Consider the following 6,000-nt stretch of genomic DNA (forward strand, 5'->3'; position numbering starts at 1 on the left):
TGGCTTCTGGTGGAGATACGTACGGTCACTGTGGGGACGACGTCGTCGATGCACTTATTAATGAAGCCGGTGAATGATGTGGTAAACCCTTCAATGTCTTTGGATGCATCCCTGAACATATTGGAGTCTGTACTAGTGAAACAGTCCTGTAGTTTAACATCTGCTTCATTGGACCACTTCCGTATTAAGCGCGTCTCTGGTACTTCCTGTTTGCCAATTTGCTTGTATGCAGGAATCAGGAGGATAGAGTTATGGTCAGATTTGGCAAATGGAGGTCGAGGGAGAGTCTTGTATGCATCTCTGTGTGTGGAGTATAGGTGATCTAGGTTAATATCAATATTTGTATAGGAGTACAAGTCGCCTTGTTTAATTTGGAAAGACTGAGGTGTTTTTGGTGGCTTAATCCTTCCTACAGCAGGGCACAAATATTTAAACATAAACACGGTAATAGCCTAATGCATTGTCAGTCAGTGCAATGAGGAAGTAGACTAAATAGTTGTGCATTAATGCTGAAGAAAAACAAAACTACTTTGATAAGCAAATGCACTTTAAACCCCAGAGTGTCAACACACAACTTCTGGAGGTCTTGGACAATCCATCAGAATCGGGCTACTGTGTAATGCTGGAAATCTGCTAACTTCATCCAGACTGGTTGAGACTAAAAATAGCCTAGACATGAGGTTCACAGAGATGTTCTATCAGTGATCAATTGTGATCATAGCATAATATGTAGGCTATAATGCAGCTAACTTGGGTCGTAAGTATCCTTCTTCAAGGTGGAAGCTATTTGCGTTGTACAGGCATGACTGATCTGTAAAAGATCAAGACTACAGCATGAAGTCTCGCAAGAACATAACTTCCCAGCAAATACCAAAACCTGCCCTGCTCTGAAGCCATCTAGCCTACATATTTTCAGTCCAAACATCCCAGCTAGCTCCTCCTTGAGAACCTGTTTCCCTTGACATGTGAGACTGAGACTAGCGCCACCATTTTGATTGCCTCCTAGCCCACAGTTGTCGCAGAGTGTATAGTTCAGTCTCCTTGTCAGCAAGATTTCCCCGTGGCCAGAGTGAGTGAGTCTGCAGGAGAGTCAGGCACACATTGCCTTCTCTTGACTGAGTGAATGACAAGGAATGCCATTCCTTCACACCAGTTAAACTGAGGTTGAGGAGAACTAGATGTATTGTACATGCTGAGAACATAAGTACATAAATAACAAACGACTATTCAAACTCTAAATCTCAAAACAATGTGAAATAAAACATGTAAATTGTTCATTTCACTTTTTGGATAGCTCTGTCTATCTAATTTACTGTAGCCTAAATTGACGAATAGCCATATGGCATAGCCTGCATGGTGAGACGGTTGAAGTGTAGCAAACTGCTTTTGAAAGTTATCTACTTTACTCTCAAGAACTTTGTAAGACTGCACTCCTCTGTGTGTGTGTGTGTGTGTGTGTGTGTGTGTGTGTGTGTGTGTGTGTGTGTGTGTGTGTGTGTGTGTGTGTGTGTGTGTGTGTGTGTGTGTGTGTGTGTGTGTGTGTGTGTGTACTGTTTGGGGACCACCACTTTGTAGAGCATGAACAACCCGCAGCTACAACCAGTACATTATTAAGCATTAAAATTCCCATCTCATCCATGTGTGTCTGCGACTGTCCTTCTCTCACCAGCACATTGACAGCTCCAAACCATCACAGACTAGACCTACCACTGGGACCCATAATAACACTCCTAACATACTCTACATTCACCCCTAAACTCAATGACAATAATAGAACAGGTGGAAAGGAAATGAATCAAATTAATCCAAAATAGAATATAATCTTCACCTTGACTTGTTCTCATAAATCACTATAAATAAAACTAACAATACTTGGAGGTATCCATAAAGACCTCCAAACTATAGCTACATTAACCCTGTAACAACCCAGAATTGGCTGCTGTACAGGAGAAGAAAGTCAACCTTTGTTCTTCCGTGAAGGCTCCTGTCTGACTCCAGGCTCTCCTCAGAGACTCATCTGCCTTCCTCCATTTTATGGTGAAGCCCCAATGACATACCTGACTTCAGAGCCTTGGCTGACAGCATAACATCCAAAACAGTTCTGCTTACAGCGCCACATCGGACTCAGAATACGTTTAAAAAAGAAGTCAAACTGATCATACGGATATTTCATCCAAGAAACTCGTAGCTAGATAGTTCCAATCATATGGAGAACCATATTAAATCCATATCAGATTAGATTGTAATTGGAGGAATAAACCATCGGCAACATAACATAGTGGACATGGAGTGTCTGGACGTGTACCAGCGGCTATGCCAGCCAGACTGTCGCTAATGGAGGCTGGGCTCTCTCTTTCTGCTCTGGCTGGGAGTGGGAGAGGAGGTAGAGCAGTCCGTGCAATGGCTTCTCCTTGGAGCAATCGCACAACACAGCCGGGGGACCGACAGCTAAATCTCCTGACTCTTCAGACCTAGCGCAGCTCAGAGGCTCGGCTTTCTTATTTCCTCCTTATCCAGTTTGACAAGAACACGAACGATAGATAGCTAGATAGCTACACGAATGGAAGGTTGGTAGAATATTGGTAGAAGAAGCTAGTTGACTTTGACTACCATGGTTTCCAGCGCCAGCCAGTTCGAGCATTCGTTTGTCCACTCGTTAATTCACGCTCGCCCAGGCTGGCTCAAGCAAGTCACCACGTCTGGTGCTACACTAACTAAGAAAGGAGATAAGCTCTTTCCAGGTCATTCACGAGGCGCTCTCTCTGTCTCCAAATTATTCCATCTATCAAACAACGACGTACTCGTGAACCGTGAACCCAAACGAGCTGTGATCTTGAACAAACTGGCACATTTTATTATACACTCACAGTTACGTCTTCTTCTGGTGGAGAAGCGATCTTCTACATAAAAGTTGTCCTGTATTTCATGCGTTCGCCCGGTCTAATGGATGAACGCCATGTTTCCTGCTTCTCCTTTGCTGCAGCTGCAGATGACCTGAGATCCGCCTGTCTCTGAATAATGAGCAACCACAGAGACAAGGAAGACAATCTGCAAAGCAGGCAACACAAAGAAGTTTTGGAGACTAGCAAGCACCAGAGGGTGCACAAGAGTTTGCGATGAGACGACAGGAAAGGAGCAGCAGCAGGATGATGGTCAACGTGTGTATCCTCTGAGCAACTCATCACAACGTGTGTATCCTCTGAGCAACTCGTCACAACGCGTGTATCCTCTGAGCAACTCATCCTTCACCGAGTCAAATTAAACCCCAGTCTCAGGCAGCCATGAATGGGCGTCGTTAACATCCAGAGAGGGAATCTAGTGCATGAATATAGAAGTTATATCCATATGCACACGTCATGAGGGTTATCAACAGTTCACAGACTGAAACTGGGTAATGATGCTGGATACTGTATCCCACATCCAACCTGACAGACAGGCAGGCAGGCAGACAGACTAGATTAGACAGACAGACATACTAGATTAGACAGACAGACATACTAGATTAGACAGACAGACAAGCAGACAGAAAATAAGAGAATTGAAGAGACTATAATAGAACAATGTAGTATAGAATAGAATAGAATAGAATAGCATATTGGCTTCCCCACCACCCTTGTCTGTGTAATAAAGTGTATGTGTAAATAGATTCAGGACACATTTTTAAAAATCACAGTAGCTTAAATATGACTAATAAAGTCCATGATGATCCACTTGGCTGCTGTAGTCAATGTTGCTCTTCCATCAAGATGCTAACCAAGGGGAAACAAATAGGGGCGGCAGGGTAGCCTAGTGGTTAGAGCGTTGGACTAGTAAATTCATATCCCCGAGCTGACAAGGTACTAATCTGTCGTTCTGCCCCTGAACAGGCAGATCAGGGACCCACTGTTCATAGGCAGTCATTGAAAATAAGAATTTGTTCTCAACTGACTTCCTAGTTAAATAAAGGTTAAAAAAAAAAAATAAATAGGACATCCTGTTTTAATCCTGTATTGGTGGAGTGTGAGAGAGAGAGAAGAATGAACTACCTCTCAAAATAGAAGGAGTTAAACATTTCCCAATGAGCTACAACATCATGTTCTAGGTTCTGCCAGAGCCCTCAGAGACTATAATAAATGTCCAGGTAGCCTATAGTGTAGCAAGCTGTTTAGCAATGTAATTAACACCCACAACAATTGTCTAGACTCATTTTCTACTGTTGTGTTTTCATTACTGTGTAATTATTCTTCTAAGTACATTGTAATAAGTATTGTATTTAGAGTTATGTTGGTTATGATAATAATTTTATGATGGATAATTGTGAGACTTTCTGACACAAATACTACTTTAATTAATTATGTTTTGTTTGAAATATTTTCATGTCATTCATGAATTATAAACAACTTTGGTTATAGAAGTGGGGGGGACATAACTTTTTATATATATATTTTATATTGTTTATAGCCTGTCAGGTAAACACTCCAAACAGCCTACCCAACCGCCCGGAGACGTCCGCATGGTCCTAAAGCACACCTTTACATTGTTTTGTATCACATTCCAATGATAAAACTAAGGGGAACAAAAATGCAATTTCAGAATGTGGTGGGACATGTCCCCAATGAAAGTGTTAAATCCAATTCAAATAGTGTAGATGAAGGGGAGGAGACATGTTAAAGAACGATTTTGAAGCCTTTAGACAATGGATACATGGATTATGTATGTGCGCCATTCAGAGGATGAATGGGCAAGACAAATATTTGTGCCTTTGAACAGGGTATGGTAGTAGGTACCAGGCGCACCGGTTTGGATCAAGAACTGCAACGCTGCTGGGTTTCTCACACTCAACAGTTTCTCATTTGTATCAAGTATGGTGCACCACCCAAAGGACATCCATCCAACTTGACAACTGTGGGAAGCATTGGAGTAAGAATTTCTTCTTAACTGACTTGCCTAGTTAAATAAAGGTTCAATAAAAATAAATAATAAAAAATTGGACACAACAAGGGCCAGCATCCCTGTGGAACGCTTTCGACACCTTGTAGAGTCCGTGCCCTGACGAATTGAGATTGTTTTGAGGGCAAAAGGTGGGATGTGGTTGATTTTAAAACACTTCCACGCCAGCAAAAGGATATTCTTGAGACTCCTCGGCGAGAGGAGGCTATCGAGGAGTGGAGGACACTTCATAATTCGCCAACTAACAAATTGATACTCTCCTTGACGCTTGACCACTTTTTTGTTTCCATGTCAAGGAGGAGAGGAGGACGGAGGAGCCGAGGAGAGGACAGACTTTTGCCAAATTGTGAATCTCCCAGAGGGAGCAGGTGTGTCATGAAATGGGAGGATCCATCTTGACTCCATCTTGGTCAGAAATGAGAGGACTCCAATAATGCCCCAGGCATGCCCTGGGTGAACTGGGTTAGCGTTGACTGCATTTGATTTGGAGCCGGGTGCCCTGTTCTGGCCATAAGAGGCTTTTCCAGCAAGACAATAACCCCAAGCACTAATAAAAATCCACAATGAAATGGTTATTGACCACAAAATCAACATTTTGCAATGGCCGCCTCAGTCTCCGGACTTGACCCCATTGAAAACCTATGGTTTGAATTGAAGAAGGCAGTCCATAAGAGCAGATGAAGGAAATCAAGGATCTGGATAGATTTAGTATGGAGGAATGGTCTGAGACAGGGATCATCAACTGGATTCAGCTGGGGACAAAAAAATTATTGAGCGGATGGTCAGGAGGCCGGAACATAATTATAAATATTTTGCAGGCTGTAAATTGACAGCAAGAAGCCCAAACAGATATAACATTTGACTAAAACATAATCATTTCAAATCGTGCTTAAATTTGAATACGATCATGTGTCTCTCTATTATGTGTGAGAATACTTGGGAACAGATTTCCAAAATTAAAAGCTGATTTCCTGGTGCTTTTATTATAGCCAACAATGAAAATTAAAAAAATTATATACAGTATATATATATTGTTGCTCAGAATACTTGGGGGGGGAGATAAACCACCAG

The 6,000-nt window shown here is 42.2% G+C and overlaps 1 protein-coding gene across 4 annotated transcripts in view; it reads right to left on the reverse strand.

The window, feature by feature from the left end:
- The window catches only part of znf462 (zinc finger protein 462), a 70,207-nt gene extending 67,026 nt beyond the window's left edge, over window positions 1-3,181 (reverse strand). For 3 of the 4 annotated variants that reach the window (XM_020484792.2, XM_020484790.2, XM_020484793.2), the window contains exon 1: window positions 2,868-3,181. The gene's annotated coding sequence lies outside the window, so the exon portion shown is untranslated. The other variant, XM_020484791.2, reaches the window with a different exon arrangement.
- Between the last annotated feature and the right edge of the window lie 2,819 nt (window positions 3,182-6,000).

Source organism: Oncorhynchus kisutch, linkage group LG6, assembly GCF_002021735.2.
Source record: "Oncorhynchus kisutch isolate 150728-3 linkage group LG6, Okis_V2, whole genome shotgun sequence".
Lineage (NCBI taxonomy): Eukaryota > Metazoa > Chordata > Actinopteri > Salmoniformes > Salmonidae > Oncorhynchus > Oncorhynchus kisutch.